This window comes from Thalassophryne amazonica, chromosome 8 (assembly GCF_902500255.1).
Source record: "Thalassophryne amazonica chromosome 8, fThaAma1.1, whole genome shotgun sequence".
NCBI lineage: Eukaryota > Metazoa > Chordata > Actinopteri > Batrachoidiformes > Batrachoididae > Thalassophryne > Thalassophryne amazonica.
The window spans coordinates 63,148,671-63,166,576 of NC_047110.1; the positions used below are offsets into that span (position 1 = coordinate 63,148,671).

A 17,906-nucleotide genomic window follows, 5' to 3' on the forward strand; every position below is an offset into this window, starting at 1 on the left:
TTATATTTTGGTGTGCATCACTGGTGCTTTGACGGCAACAGTCCAACACGAACGTTAAATAGGAGTCCAAAATTGTTCTCAGTCAACTTGGAAAAACCCCACCCGCCCCAACTAGTGTGTGCGTGGGTGGGGTTTGCAGCGTGCAATGGTGCAAAATGTATGGAGCCAAATTTGCACGGTAAATGGAACCAAATTTGCACGCTAAATGCAACGCAACACAAATGGGATGAATAATCCATGTCACGTGGCATGCAAAGCACCAATCAAATGACAAGGATCCACTCAGCCGTTATATAAAATATAATATAATAATAAATAAAGACAGTTATTATAAACTATCCATACTTTGTATTTAAAACAAATAGTTGCCAATACAGGCCTTTATTGATTTGAAGTGTCACTGACAAGGTAAACCAATCTGAAACATGATGGAAATGACTCAAATCTGTAAGATAGGTCATAATGCAATCAAACATATTATAATTTACTGGTCTCAAAAAAGTTGTGATTTTATCATATTCTTACAGTATATCTGGCCACGAGCACAGCACACAGCTATGTGAAAGTCCCAAAGACAGCTTTTGAAAGAACGCTAAAGGCAGCTTCATAACTGGCAACGTGCATCACCTTCTTAGCTGCTGATGCATGCAAGAAATGTGGGAAAGAAACCCCTGAGAAGTCAAAGAAATGTCTTCTTCTCTTCCCTTCTCTTCTTCACTCCTAGAGGGCTGCATTAGCCCACGGTGGGGATTTAACTAATGAGCCTAGCTGCTCTCCACTGAGGGCATCCCAAGACAGCCTTTCTCCTACAATTGGTTCCAAAGGGTTTAAATGCGCCAGTCGCTGCAAAGCTCCACTCTGTCCAGGAGATTATAAGGTAATAAAAAAGATGGAAGAGATGCAGTAGAGGGGCAACATTTCACATTATTGCTGTTATGATGATTGCTGCGCATACAGAGAGATGCTGGTAGGTCAATGAATTTGACCATTGAGCAAACACTACAGCCCCTTGTGTAATTTTATGATGTTGTCAAGATCTTTATGTAAAACCAGCAAAAACAATAAGTATAATAAGAAAAATTTATGAAACCATTACTCTCTCACGTACTGCGTATTTTGCAATAAACTGATGATCATGGGACATGACGAAAAAATTCAGAAAGCAAAGATAGAGAAGAAACAATGTAAAGATTATACATATCAAATAATTTCTGATAAAGAGTATTGAAAGTGTTTGTTGACTTATTTTGTTCAGGCATACAAGCCTGAATAAAGTAAATTTCTACTGTATTTTCTGGATTATGAGTCGCAGGCTTTTTTATTCGTTTGGGAGATACTGCAACTTGTACTTAAATGCAACATCCATAGTGAAAAGTCGTGCATTTTTATGAATAATTACAATACTTTTTATGTGGGGCTTTCTCAGGAATCAAAGTACTAAACAAAATAAACTCATAAAGAATAAATGTCAATAATAAAATGTACATGACAACAATGCACAAAAATCCCAAATTAAAGAGCTGATCATAAAGAAAAAAAGGTGTGATTTATACTCCAGTGCAACTTACACTCCAGACTGATCTTTACATCAAAATTATTTTGGGTGAATTGCCCCATGAGTTTAAAAAAGCATCATGTTGATTAATTCAGTGTTTATTAGGGCTAAAATGATACACTAATCTGAATGCTGATTTGATATGTATTGTGATTTAATGAAATTCTACCAGTATTGCAATTTCATCTTAAAAGATAGTGATTTTTGTTTGCTTGTTTGCTTTTGTAACACTAGACCATGGGCAAATAGTTATAAAGTGCACATTTAGAAACTGTACATCATAAATCATATCTGCAAAAACAATGCGCTTCACATTTTTAAGTCCCTCCAAGAGACCCATACTGCATATTGGGTAATTAAATAATGCTTTTGAAGTTACCTGCTTCCTAGCAATATATCTTTGATAATCCCTTGCATTGCTGCAAGAAACCTGGTTGAAATATTTTGCATTAGGGTTGGGTGATGGATGTTTAACTGGTATATTATGTTTTCTGCTACACCACCCGAGGCAGGTGAACTCTTCTTGACATCTTGGATAAATTTTTTCCATCAGCATCAAAATCGTTTGAGTGGGTTTCCTCCGGCTGCTCCAGCTTCCACCTCCAAAGAAAGGAATATTATATTAAGTGAATTGGAAACCCTAAATTGACTGTAAGTATTAATATTTGTCTATAATAATGTGAGAGGATGCTGGCATATCGCTGCGTCTCGCCCCGATCTCTTTGTGGGTAAGGTGACTTTGGGTTCCTTAAAACGTGCTATAGAAATATAACTTCATAAATAATGATGGGAAAATAGCCATTCATACAAGTAAAAATAAGTACTAACAATTAATAAAACTCTATAATAAGAGGGCAATTAGTAAGATCACTTTCACCACTACAAAACTGGAATGTACAAGAAAAGTGACTTTTCTAGTATTTAAAGAATATCTACAATTTATCTTCTTCAAATGTATGTCAGTTTGGGAACTTTGAGAATCACTGCTGCACTGAAGAGATTAAGGATTATACAAAATGATGTTTGGGGTGGGTTTGTTTGACTGACAGTGTTGTGAAAGTGTAAGTACACGGACCCACAACAGGGGGCGCAAATGAACGGACAATGGAATAGGTCAAATAACACACTTTACTGTTGTGAATATGCACAACAAGTACAAGAGATTACAATAATAGACAAAGTCGAATTCACACAGGTGTCGTGTGGGCAGGCTCGAAGATAGGAGACGCCTCTCCAAAGTAGAACCGGAACCACACGGTTTCCTCCGCCACCAGACCCCGGGAATACTGGAGCCGCCAAGTCCCGAACTCCCAGGTGGCCACTGCCTCCGCGTGTCGGACCTGGTACTGCTGGCGAGGAACAAAGGACAATTAAAGGAGGGCGCGCTCGCACCCAGGAATCCGAACGGCAGGTACGTTACCTCCACCTCTCGTTGGAAAATACTCAGAGCAAAACACAAAAGTCACAAAGATCACTGTTAAACAGTCAGCTGAGCACGTTACCTTCTCAGTAGAAACGATATCTCGGCAATGAGGTGGAGCTGCCGTCCTGCTGATATACCCCTCTGATGATTGCTGTCAGCTGTCTCAGGTGATGGGTGACAGCTGTCACCCTGGCTGCTCCTGTGTGGCGGCAGCGCCCTCTGGTGCCTGGAGCCCGCACTCCAGGCACGGCGCCCTCTGGTGGTGGTGGGCCAGCAGTACCTCCTCTTCAGCGGCCCACACAACAGGCAGGTGCGGCAGCTCATCACACGTGACTGTGGTGGCGGGTGTTTACTCATAATGCCAGCTCAGACTTTAATATACTGGCTTTGGTAACAAATCCAAGCTGTAAGATGTCCAACCAGAAACCAGCAGGTGGCATAAAAGTTAGTTCAATCGCAATTTTACGTAGATCTGATAATAATTACTGGCACCCCAGGTTTTATAATGCAATATATCATAAGAAATAAATGTAAATGAACCAATTTTGCATAATTAGAACATTTAACAAAATGTACAACCTTACACAGCACAACAACAACAAAACACTTTCATATAGTGAAATCAAACAAACACACATGCTTTGGAAAGGACTACATAAGCTATGGTGTAGCCATCACTTTCCTTCAGAAGGGAAATGGTTCAGAAAATGGGCTCAGCTTTTGATTGTACTGGCATTTGGTCCTACAACTTATATTTTGTATATTTTGTCAAAAATATATTGCATTATTATCATTTACTGAGGTGTTGCTGGGCCGGTAGCGTAGATTTACATTTACGCTCCCTGGCTATACCTGCCCGCAGCTGCCCACAGCGGGCGGGTATCCGGATACCCGCCCGCTGTGCATAAACTGATGACGTCATAATGCACGCAGCCCAAGAGCTGTCCGCAGATGAAAAGATGAAAAGGCGCCCCGTGTGTTTTGGTCCCAATATGGATATTCCGGATGATTTTCTCATGGATAGTACGACAATGAACAGCAGCGAAAGCAGCCAGCTTGATGAGGATGCACTGCCAAATTTGGAGAGCAGCGCGCGCCAGCCGACACCACAAACGTTAAAGTGAGCCAACTTTTTATGTACGCGTTACGTGTTGTTGCTAGGCCGGTAGCGTAGATTTACGCCAATGCTACCTGGCTATACCCGCCCGCAGTAGCGAACGAGTATCTGTGCGTAAACAAATGACGTCATAGCGCAGCCCAAGAACTGTCCGCAGAGGAAAAGATAAAAAGGCGAAAAGTGCGTGTTGCTCCCAATATGGATGATTTTCTCATGGATAGTCCGACAAAGAACAGCAGCCAAAGCAGCCAGCTTGACGAGGATGCACTGGCGAATTTGGAGAACAGCGCAGTACCAGCTAACATGACAAAATCCACCAAGTTTGGAATGCGCAAGTTCCGTGACTGGCTCGCGTGGCGCAATATTGAATGCGACTTGCATACTGTTACGCCACGTGTTGTGTATCTCAGTAAAGTGATAATAATGCAAATAACATGCTGTTGTCATGCGGTATGCATTTTCTGAGTCCCTCCGTTCATGCCCAGTTGATGCCCAGTCGCCCAAAATGACCGATATTCACCCTCATCTAACTCGGGCGAATATCGGTCATTTTGGGTGACTGGGCATGAACGTCGGGCCTCTGAAAACACATACCGTCCTCCAAAAGCATGTTATTGTATTATTATGATCTACAGTCAGAAGATGACACTATCTACATGCATGAGAACTGAAAGCTGCTGCCATACATTGATCTAAATTAAATTCTGTTTGAACCTGACTCTGGTGCAGAAAGTGGTGTAATGCACCATTAAGCTCAATGCCAACCACCATAAAACAAAAACCACGTGAAGACAAATGAGAATAAATTGAAGAAGAAAAACTGAATTGCAACAGAGGAGGACAGCTAGGCTAAGGTCAGGCTAACTATAATTTAAAAAGTATATTTACATTTAGTGCGTACATTTAGCTTACAATTTTGTCTGTACAGCATCAAGAAGAATCAGTTTATTCTGACTTCTTTCTGCCTCATACAATAACATTACAGTAATTAACCTGTTGACTTGTGCATGTTAAAGTGTTTGCATTATCAATAAATAACGTGGTGATAAAATTCATTCTGCTTCTTGATGCATGATGCTATAGCAATATATTTCAAAAAGAAATGTGCTATAAACAACTGCAACTTATATGATTTTCATTTTTGATATTCATACACTCACCGGCCACTGTATTAGGTACACCTTGTCAGTACTGGGTTGGACCACCTTTTGCTGTTAGAACTGCCTTAATTCTTTCTGGGACAGATTCAACAAGTTTTTGAAAACAGTCCTCAGGGGATTTGGGTCCATATTGACATGATAGCATCATGTAGTCACCCATTCAATCAGTCTGCTCATTCTCATCTGACCTCTGGCATCAACAAGGCATTTTTGTCCACACAACTGCCGCTCACTGGATAGCTTCTCTTTTTGTCGGACCATTCCGTGTAAACCCTACAGATGGTTGTGTGTGAAAATCCCAGTAGATCAGCAGTTTCTAAAATACTCAGACCAGCCCGTCTGGCACCAATAACTTTGCCATGTTCAAAGTCACTTAAATCTCCTTTCTTCCCCACTGTGATATTCGGTTTGAACTTCAGCAAATCGTCTTCACCACGTCTGGATGCCTAAATGCATTGAGTTGCCGTCATATAATTGGCTGAATGAACAGGTGTGCCTAATAAAGTGGCCAAAGAGTGCATTTGTTTATGAATTAAAATAATAAAATAAAAAGCAAAATATTGCACCATTGATTACTGTCTTCATGGTGTCCATTTGCTTAGTGTTGTATCTCCCTTGAACTTTGTCTACACTGCTGCAGTGATTTCTAGTGGTATTGTTCCCTTTCATCCATATCGGTTAGCTTTCAGAATATGGACATAAATACTGACTAAATAAACGTGGACACAAGACTCTGTCATTATCTACTTCCACATTTAATGTTGAGCATATTTAAGCCCTTAGACAAACCAAACATGATGATGTGTGGGTACACAGCTCTGAACATGGTAAAAATGTAAATCAAATCCAGCACAGTGTCAAATACTGTATCCTCTTCTTTGCACAAATTAAAACATGACAAAAAACGAGTACTTAAAGGGCCACAGTGGAAATTTCCGTCACTTATACCTTTGCATTTCTTGTAAAAAATGTGAATGTTCTGTGGTGTAAGACCCATGATATTGATTTGTGTTGCCATTAAATATGTTTTGCAATGCTTTTATACAAATTCAATAAAGACAGTCATGCCAGGACAAATATCATGGCCTGATTTTGCAGGTGTGTATTTTTGCACGATGGCAATGCACCCTGATCCAGTGTGCTGCAGCTGCAGGTGTCTCTTTTCTCACACACATACAACAACTGAGGAGGAATACAACATTGATGGAATGAATGAGCAAAATGTGACCACAATTTAAATTATTATTAATTGATTTAATTTGAACTGTCTGATGTCAACAGACCTGTGCTGTGCAGGATTTAAAGACTGTCTAAATTAAACATTAACGCAGGTGTTATTATCTTCAAATTATGATACCATCGTCCTAAAATTCAGATTTCATTCAGACAGAGGAACAGTTCTTGTTTCATCGCTGCAGAAACATGAATGAGAGGGAAACTAAGAAATCATTGCAAAGGAATGCAGATATATTCCAGACAAATATTCCCACAATGACCTTGCCGGGGTCATGAGTATTGGTGTATGTGTATTATAATCAAACAGTGAAGGATGCAAACTTTTATTCGATAGTTAAAAAGCAGTGGTATCAGATCGGTATTGGTCATAATTCTAAGTACTGGTAAAAGCATTAGAAGTAAAAGAGTAGGATCGTGTTTCCTCTCCTCCTTGGCACACATCTGAAGCATTACACAACATACTGGAAACAACCTATGTGTAATATTTTTCCTGCAGTGACCGAAGATTTAAGAGGTTTTCGAAAGCAATTCGACTAGGCACTGTTTCAACTGGATATGCTTAGGTAAAAAAGAGCGCCAAATGTGCACGGAAAGTGGTAAGGCCTCACTGCACAAGCAGTGGATGGATGCTGATTTAGCTGGTTAAGAGGTGATCAAACACTTGTGAACAACAGTGTAGACTACAGGCAGTCGTGTTAAATGACACGCAAATAAAAAACTGTAAAATAATTTTGAGCATCACACTTTTGCAATAACAGCTGTGGTGAAATGTGAATTGAGGTATATAGTGAGATGAATACTAGAGAGCAGTGAATGCACATGCTGACCAACACGAAAGGAACATCTGAAAAAGCAAGGCAGTCAGGTGAACTGTGACCTTAAAAGGTCAAACCCAAATTCAAAAATTTTTAACTCAGTTTTATTTTGAGTTCAGAAACAATATGGGTTAAATGTGGTGGAAGTGTTGTGTGTTGGGCAACGATTAAGTGGTTCAATTTTGGACGGAACTGATCAACTGTTCAGGCCGCACAGAACCATATATTATGGTATCAATGACAATTAATTTGCATGACGAGGGGTCACAGGGAGTGGAGGGGTTCTTGAGCTCGTCCCAGCAGTCATTGAGCAAGAGGTGGGATATACCCTGGACATGCTGTTTAAAGGTGCCCTGACACTTGCATGATTTTGATCTGCGCACTTGCATGCAATTCAATGTGATGATTCCACCCGCTGTGTTCCAAGCTGGAATCAATTTCTCTCAGATTTGGCTGTTGAAAACACCCCAATCACTTCTGGAATCACAGAGGACCATTTCATCTGGAGCTTCTCTCTCTCTCTCTCTCTCTCTCTCTCTCTCTCTCTCTCTCTCTCTCTCTCTCTCTCTCTCTCTCTCTCTCTCTCTCTCTCTCTCGTGTGCTTCATGAGGTGGAAGACGCATTTGGATAATCTAAAAGGTAATTATTTTGTAATGCTTGTATTGTAATAGCTTGGTAAAACAGTTGCATGTTCATTCCTTCTTATGAGCAGCTGTAAAAGTGTGTTTGTGGTAGATTTAACATCTCGTTATAATCGATCAGACGAGCTGTGCTGTGATGTTTAGCACTGACGCAATCACTCACACTCGCACGTAGTGTTTTTGAATTGTCTGCACAATGTTCACGTGAAGTTCACGTAAGTAATGCGTGATGGAAATTTTGGAACATTTCAAAATTTTCTTTGCACACTTGCACGAAGCTGCGCACAGTTTACAATGGTTTGCGATGAGTTCACTCTCCTGCACGGCAAAGTGTGTGCAAGTGCGCGGATCAAAGTAGTGCAAGTGTCAGGGCGCCATAACTACCACAAGGCTGACATTTAATAACACACTCTCACTCACACCTACAGTTAATTTAAAGACACCAGCAAACTGAACCTACATGTTTTGGAAATGGGAGGAAGCCAGGGAACCTACGCAAACACAGGGAGAACATGCAAACTTCCACACAGGAAGGACCAGGTGGGAACAGGGTTCGATTTTAGCGGTTACCCGGGAACCCGTGGCACCCTACTTTGGGGGCAGGCACACAACTCTTTAGACTTGCATTCCCGACTGGAATCCACCTTTTTTATTTCATAACTGTACAGAAATCTATCAAATTTGGACAAAATTTGCGCAGAATTTGACTTTCTGAGACCGACACATACACAAAACGTCATCAAAAAATGTTCTTCTCCTCTGTTTGTAATGCCGCGTTTTATTATACACAGATCAAATGGAGCGTTTTTGAGGGAAGAGCGAACAGCAGTCAGCGGAGAGTTTTTTATATTTCTCTACGTGCGCGCATGAGCAAATCATCCGTGAAGATTATTTTATTTATTAACTACACAGATGTATAATAAAAGCAAATGGTGACTGGTTTATAAACACAATTATGACAGAGTTTTTGAGGGAAGAGCAAACAGCAGCCAGCAGAGAGTTTTTTATATTTCTCTACGTGCGCGTGCAAGCAAATCATCATAGGTTTGGTACTGAACTTTTCTGAGGGGCACCAAACTTTTCAGATTTTGGTGCCCTTAAGGCACACAACTATTTATTCTAAAAGGCAACCCCTGGGTGGGAAGTGAACCCACAACCTTCTTACTGTGAGGCAACAGTGCCAACCAGCATATTTTCAAATAAACACTCATCCTGGCAGAGATCCAGTCATTCAGAAAGATCTATTTCAGTCTTGTGCCAAACATACAAACGAAACCCGCTACTATCAAGACAACAGTGTGTGAGGGAGGATTTGATTCTCTTGGCTGTTCCTCTGACAAGAACAGGTGACAAAGACGTTATTACAAAAGGATTAGCTCCTGCTTTTCAAGGTGTTCCACAGCAGAACCACAATTTCTGGCACTCCACCAAAGAGCATGATTGTGGCGTGCAGTTCATTTGTTTTGCCATAGAATCACTCCCACCCCCACCCACCACCCCATAATGGTTAAGCATCCAGACATTCCTAACATGACAACTTGATCGGCAGCAAACAATTTGAACACTGACAATGAGCAAAAGGAGTCAATGTCCAGGGTACGTTACCCCAGAGGGACCAGAAAATCCAGCAGTGACGGACAGGTGTGATTTCATCATCGCTGTGCAATCACGTCTGACTTTACCCAGGCCAAACTGTGACGCGGGTGTGTCCCTGTGCAAAGATATCTATTCAAGAGCTTTGTTTGCATGGCAACCATAAAATAAATAAACCCAACTCAAGCTGTGCAGCTATGAATCCAGTTACTCAACTTCATGGTTGAGATGAATGAATCCACAATGAAGCGTTTACGCTGTCTCCTTAATAGCAATGAGGGAGTTCAATCCCTTTTCTCAAAACAGATATTGTGTTCCCGATGACGCCAGAGAAGGGAACCTCCTCACTTTTTCTTGCTTCTCTTCCTCCTATTTAGCAACCAAGGGACACTCATTTGCAACGCTGAAACAAAGGCGTGAATATCACCCTCAACTGCTAATTCTCGGAGGTCTCTGTGGCGGTATAAATCATTACGACAGATACTCCTCCGAGATGCTGTGGTGGTCATACACCTCTTGTGCCAAAATACATTTGATTTCATTTGTTCTACAAATGATCCGCCTTTGGAAAACTACATAACAAACTGGGTGATGTTGAGTTTAACCCCTTTGGTGAGAATATCTGTATTATTTTCAACTAAATTAATGACAGTGGGCCTCGCGTAACAACGATGGGCTCGCACAAACAGGCCGCACCAGATTCAGCAAATGCTCATAAATTCAGAGTATTGTCTAAATTACATGTGTAAACCTCAAGAATTGTGCCTGTATTCTAATGATCACAGTTAATCAGTAACCTGATTAACAGTGACCATTGGAAAGAGTGAATTACCATAAATACTACCACAAATAAACTACAAGTAATGCGACACGGCTCAAGATCGGTCACCCGGGAGAGGAATTTTTATCGTGAAGAGCATCTTTACAAAGAAACCCAGAAGAAAAATTTTAATTAACAGCATTAAAAGTGAAATTACAGCCAGCCACACACACAACACAATAATGCAAACGGAATACTCCTTTATATTAATATTTATTTATCCATTACACTGTACAGTCTCTCCATGTATAGTTACTTATAACCCTCATACTGGGTTTTATTCATCTTCATTTATTTTATTTTGATTTCATTTTTATTGCATTTTGCTATTATTCAAGTAGTTATTATTCTTATGTGTATTTTATGTTTTTGTTTGTTTGGGGTTTTTTTGCCTGTGAGCTAGGAGAATACAAATTTCCCTTCAGGGATTAATAAAGGATCATGTTATGTTATCTTATCATATGTTATCTACTCATTAGGCCAGAATCATTGTGAAATACACGCCGTGTTGTAACGTATTTGAAGCAAGGGCGGTACACTGTAAAAATAAAACGTTTTTAAAGGGAAAAAGTGGCAGCTGTGCTTGCCAGAATATTTCTGTAAAATATATAGCAAAAATATGTAAATGCCTTGACATACAATATGATACATTTGACAGCATCAAACAGAATGCCCATGCTCAATTCTCTTTATACAGCTGCAGTTGTGTTAGGAAAACCGGATCAGCATGTGGATCCAATGCCAAACCTTCTGTGGTAGCCCTGAGCAAAATGGGATCAGCATAACAAAATCTTATTGAATGGGATTCAATGTACAATAAGCAACAACAGCATTTAAATTTTACAGAAATAATTACTTTCAAAACAGGATAGTGTTAATTTAGAAGAAGTGCTGTTGGATTTACTGGTTGAAAATACATTATTCATTTATTCAATTATTTTAACCTGAGTGGAGCAAGCTTTGAATATTTCACCACTGTGGGACTAATAAGGGAATATTTTATCTAATTGTTTCTTAATTTACTGATATCATTGGACTATATAAATAAATTTAAAATTAGAATACTTTTCTAATTGTATGATGCATCTGTAAAGTATTCATAGCACTACATTTTTTCCAGATTTTGTTATGTTACGGCCTTATTCCAAAAATGGAGTAAATTCATTTTATCCCTCAAAATTCTATTCACAACACCCCATAATGACAACATGAAAAAGTTTTTTTATTTCAATTTACACAAATTTATTAAAAATAAAAAATCACAAGTCCGAGGTCTGTGATATAAAAAGCGGCCCTTTTTATTTTTTCAAAAAATAAATGGATTTGATTCATATGTTTTTACGTCAGACAAGCTTGAACCCTCGTGCGCATGCGTGAGTTTTGTCATGCCTGTCAGTGACGTCATTCGCCTGTGGGCAGGCTTTGAGTGAGGTGTGGACTCCCCCTCCCGTCGGAATCTCTTTGTCTGAGACGCTGCTGGAGACAGCGCGCGTTGCTTTATCAAATTTTTTCAGGACCGGTGAGGGATATCCGTGTGGACACTATTCGAGAAATTCAGCTGGTTTTCGGTGTAAAGTTTAACGGCTGATGAGAGATTGTGGAGTTTCTTTCGCTTTAAGCACAGCCCACAAAGCGGATCGGCGCGGCGTGGTCGGAGGTGGCGTCTGTCTGGCTGTTTCGAGCTGAAAACATCCTAATTTAAAGCTCTGTTCACCCAGGACGTCGTCAGAGAACAGAGAAGTTTCAGAAGAAGCCAGCATCAGGAGTTTACCCGGACATTCCACTGTTAAAGGAGATTTTGTAATGAAAGAACGTGCGGACGAATTTGCCGAGTCGGATCCATGACGACATGGCAAATCTGTGTGCGCCGCGACATGAAAAACACCTCCGTGTTGAAAACCATTTGTAAAATTCAGGCGGCTTTTGATGGCTTTCAACAAGTGAGTATCTGAGAAATTGTTTAACAGCTTGGGCATGTTCCAACTTGTCCATTAAGGTTTCCAACGGAGGTGTTTTTCCTGTGGCGACCCCCCGCGGTCGGGTCCGGCCCGACATGCGAATCTGCCTGCACGTTCTTTCATTACAAAATCTCCTTTAACAGTGGAATGTCCGCATAAACTCCTGATCCCGAATTCTTCTGAAAGTTCTCTGTTATCTCACGACGTCTTGGGTCCACAGAGCCTGAAATTAGGAAGTTTTCAGCTTGAAACAGCGAGACGCCGCCGCCTCGGAGCGCAGATCGCCGTCAGGCGCCGTGGGCCGTCCTTACGGCGACAGTAAAACTCTAAAATCTCTCATCAGCCGTTAAAATTTTCACCAAAAACCAGCTGAATTTATCGAATGGTGTCCACTCAGTTGTGCCTTACAGGTTTTGAAAATTTTTTATCAAACAAAGCAGCAGTCTCTGAGCCATTCCTAAACAATGAAAAAAATGACGAGAGGGTGGGCCACTCCTCACTCAAAGACTGCCCACAGGCGAATGACGTAACCGACAGGCGTGAAAAAAACTCTTGCATGCCCACGAGGATTCAAGCATGTCTGATAGTTTTTGAAAAAAATAATAAGGTCCGTTACTTTTCTCACAGACCTCGTATATATAAGTATATAAGTATTGACACCCTTTGCTCAGTAGTTTGTTGATGTACCTTTGGCAGCAATTGCAGTCTCAAGTTTTCTTGAATATGATGCCACAAGCTTGGTGCACCTATTTTTGAGCTGTTTTGCCCATTTCTCTTTGCAGCACCTCTCAAGGATGGGGAGCGTCAGTGCACAGCCATTTTCAGATCTCTCCAGAGATGTTGAATTGGATTCAGGTCTGGGCTCTGACTGGGTCACTCAAGGACATTCACAGAGTTGTCCTGAAGCCACTCCTTTAATATCTTGGCTGGGTGCTTAGGTTCATTGTCATGCTGAAAGCTGAACCGTCGCCCCAGTCTAAGGTCAAGAGCGCTCTGGAGCAGGTTTTCATTCCAGATGTCTCTGTACATTGCTGCATTCATCTTTCCCTCGATTCCTGCGACTGAAAAACATCCCAACAGGATGATGCTGCCACCACCATGCTTCACAGTAGGGATGGTGCCTGGTTTCCTCCGAACATGATGCCTGGCATTCACACCAAAGTGTTCAATCTTTGTCTCATCAGACCAGAGACAATTTCTTTGACTTCATGTTTGTGCTTTGTCAACTGTATCTACTATCTACTTATATATAGATAGGTGTGTGCCTTTCCACATCATGTCAAATTAACTGAATTTACCCCAGATGGACTTCAATTAAGCTGTTGAAACATCTCAAGGATGATCGGTGGAAATAGGATGCACCTAGCTCAATTTTGAGCTTCATGGCAAAGGCTGTGAATACTTATGTACATGTGATTTCTTCATTATTATTATTATTATTATTATAAATAAATAAATTTGCAAAAATCTAAAAAAAAAAAACATTTTTTACATTGTCATTATGGGGTATTATGTGTAGAATTTTTTGAAAAAAACTAAATTTCATCCATTTTGGAATAAGGCTCTAACATAACAAAATGTGGAAAAAGTGTAGTGCTGTGAATACTTTCTGGATTCACGGTATCATTAAACAGGATAATGTCAGTTTGTGGGGGAAAAACCCTGAATACAAAAAAACTGGAGGAAGCTCACTTAAATCACTTGTTTCCAACAAAATTTACAAACAAATCTGTTCGTGAGTTTTTCATAAGTCTGAATGAAAGAAAAAAGTGTATCCTGGGAGAGGGGCAAACGGTCTGCCCGTGCATATCATAGATAAAATAGCAACGAAGGTGTCACAACTCGCAATGAACAAAGAGAAGAAATGCGGTCTTTTAAATGCTTCCAGGTGAGCGTTTCATCTGCAGCAGATTCATGCTATATGGAGGATGCTCATTGTGAGGGAACCATTGTTCTATCGCTAATCCTGGCTCAGTTTCTCAACCAACCAGCACCGGAGGCTTAAACACAACAGCAGCTTTAATTCTGCACTTTTGAGTTGCTGTTGTTTCTCTCTTCTCTGAAATAATACCAACAGGCTCAAGAAGCAGGCGACACCACTCAATATGGAGTCTGCAGAAATGCGTTGTGAACTGCAAATTACCCCACCCCACCCTTATTTTAGACCAGTTCTTGTCGTCTGCCAGGAGATATGCAGAAGCAGAGATATGACTCTGGTGTCTCTGGAGCACATCAAAGACGAGGCCTATGAGAGGTCTGCTTTTACCTTTGAACATAGAATAGGATTGGAGACTGCGCCAGCTCTCTGCAGGCAAGGCTCAGGCTGATCAGAGGCTGGCCAGCGCAGCAAATGCAGCAGCAGTGGGCACGAACACTCGCGCTATAGTCGGTTTCAAAGGACCTCTCTACCCACCACTGATAGCCTACACACACAAGCTTCAGCACTGAGGGAAGCAAAGACTCTAAGCCAAAGCACAACACCCTGCAGAGCTGAGCCAGTGTCGCATGGAACAAAGTTACCGATTCAACAGCCTCTCATACACTGCATTTACCCTACACGCTAAGCCAGCATGAGGAACAGGGATGAGCTCGCACACCTTAAAGGACCATGCCAGCCATTTTAAAGTTTTAGCTCAATCTGCCATATACTCGTACATATGATTTGCATACACATGACTTTCACAGCAGGCATTTTCAAAGCATAGAACTGGAAGGGTAAAGTTAAATATCCCCCCACCCCACCCAATAGGATCCAATTGGTTCAAGTTTGCTATCATAATCAATTTGTTGAACACGTCTTCAGCCAGTTAATTTTTGAACGAGGGGAAGCTGAAAGATACACAGCAGAAGAAGCACTGAAAAGTATTTTAGAGGAGAAGCTGATTCACAGACTCAGGACTCAAGACAGTTTTAGAGAAAGACTGTAGAAGAAAAAATGGTATGTGTATTGAGGAAGTTAATAAATATGTTGCAATCTTCATCAATCCATCCATTTTCTAGACTCACTTACTCCAGTTGGTTCCATCCGGGTGCTCCAGCTTCCTCCCACATTGAACGACATGCAGGTTAGGTGGATTGGAAACTTTAAATTGTCTGTAGGTGTGCGTGCAGGTGTGAATGTGTTTGTATGTCTACATGTGGCCCTGCGACATATTAGTGTCCTGTCCAGGGTGTACCCCCACCTCACGCCCTATGACTGCTGGAATAGGCTCCAGCCCTGCCCTGTGACCCTTAATTTGAGTAAGCGGGTATAGAAAATAGATGGATGGAAGGATGGATGGAGCCTTCATCCGAAAAGTATACACAACACTTCACTTTTTCTACATTTTGTTATGTTACAGCCTTATTCCAAAATACCCTTCCCCAGATTTTGTGCCTCGAGACAGAGGTCTACAGACAATACCTTTGACTTCATGTACTGTCAACTGTGGGACCTTATATGTAGACAGGTGTGTGCCTTCCATTCAGCTGTGTCCATTCAACTGAATTTACCTCAGGTGGACTCCAACTAAGCTGTAGAAACATCTCAAGGATGATCAGTGGAAACAGGATCCACCTGAGCTCAATTTTGGAGCTTCATGGCAAAGGCTGTGAATACTTACATACATGTGATTTCTTAGGTTTTTTATATATAAACTTGCAAAAAACCTCCCAATTTTTTCATATTGTTATTATGGGGTACTGTGTTTGGAATTTTGAGAAAAAAAAAAAAAAAAAAAAAAAAAAAGATCCATTTTGGAATAAGGCTGTAACATAAATCATGGAAAAAGCGAAGCACTGTGAATACTTTCTGGATGCACCGTACAAACACAGAGACCAAGGTGATCAAAAAATATTATGCCTCCAATGGCATTGCTAAAAAGGCTGAAAAGTATTATTTGCAATGGCTGGATATGAAGGGCAATAATTCCAAAATTGTTTGAAGTATCAACAACTTTATATTTGTTACTGGAAGGGAATCTGAAAATGTCAGGTCTGGGAGCATGTTCTGATGCCACCACGTAACCACCCTGGATCCTGGGTGGCAGCCACACAAACAGACTGCCAGTCTGTCCTCACCTACCAAAAGTAACCAACTGCTTGTCATAACCACGAACAAAAGTAGGAATAAAATTGTTCTAAGTTCACTGTTGCACTTATATGGCTTGAAAAAATGAACATCATGTGTATGCAGTGTGTACATTGTCATACACCAAAGCAACCACTATGGGCCTTTAACATCTGAGCTGGCGAACATGATCCAGACACAAAAAATAAATTCAGCTTTTTCCTCTGACCTGTTCTTAGGGATTGAGTCAATTAAAATTAACTTCAATTTAATTTCAATCCTGCTTCCACTTTTTTATGCACAAAATATTAATTACATGAATCATAGTTCACAGTCTGTTGGCTAATTGTTCAATTGCGGAGCCACAGCTGAAGCCTGGGAGATAAAACAGGATGGAGAGTGGAGGATGTGTGTAAACCGGAGGGAGAAGGGTGTTAATGCTGTTTCACTGTCACTGGACTGTAAAACACAGACGGGACCCCACGTCATATGCTGCATGTCAGCAGAGAGAACAATCATCTTATCAAGTCAATAGTCGCACATCTACTCATAAAGGTTCCTTCTATTGCATAGACGCCTAACACGCCAAAAGCAAGAAGTCATCAGTGCCGAAATAATACTTAAGCATGGTTTTTGGCATTGTAAATGTAACTGAGCTACTTATTCCTGCTATAAATATAATTTTATTTTTAATAACACCCTAATCATCTTTGGATACTCATTATTTTTGCAGTGATGTGATTGTATTAAAATCATTTGGCATATTATCTCACAAAATTGCATGTAGGCGGAAAAGTATTTACGAGCATGAGCGATTATCAGGTTAGGCAGAAGAAAAGCATGAGCTGGCAGTTTGCACGCTTTGTAATCTCTATCCCCATATCTATGCAACAAATTTAGTTTGGCCTCTGTGTCTCGAAAAAAAAACAGGAAAATGAAGTGTATTTTAGCAGTAGCCAACCAATTACACAGATAATTATGCAAATGTAGCCTTTACTTAGTCAGTGAGTGGGCAGCAGCAGCCAACACTTTCGACAGGGCAAAGGCGACCAGCGGGCTCGCACCGGAGAGTCTGTGCAGCAACATATTCACATTATAGTCTCTCTTTCTTTTTCACTTTGCACGTGTCAATCACCACAGTGAGAAAGAGCTTAGCCTTTCCTGACCAAACACGAATGCACCAAAATGATCCCCTCCATTGTCACTAAGTAGTAACCTCCGTTATTGAGAAATGAAACCAAATTTTAGGGTTCCTTAAGTGGCCACTTGAGGCTTTCTACAAATGTGAGTCATTCCCCAGAGAAGCTCATGTTAAAAGCTCCAGCTTTACGGCAGAAATCAACATATTTCCAGCCTTTGACAAAAAAAAAAAAACAATAACAACAACAAAAACAATTTTAGCAGCTGGTCTGCTCTGTGTCCACCTGATCCCGTCAGATCTCAGAAGCTAAGCAGTGCCGGATCTGGTTAGTACTTGATGGGAGACCTCTTCGGAACACCAGCAGCTGTGTTTCTCCAGGTAAAACTGAAGTTGCGTCAG

At 40.8% G+C, this 17,906-nt stretch overlaps 1 protein-coding gene across 1 annotated transcript in view; it reads right to left on the reverse strand.

Annotated features, from left to right (window-relative positions):
* Nucleotides 1-17,906, reverse strand: part of roraa (RAR-related orphan receptor A, paralog a) — a 564,142-nt gene that overhangs the window by 434,107 nt on the left and 112,129 nt on the right. The window lies entirely within an intron of this gene.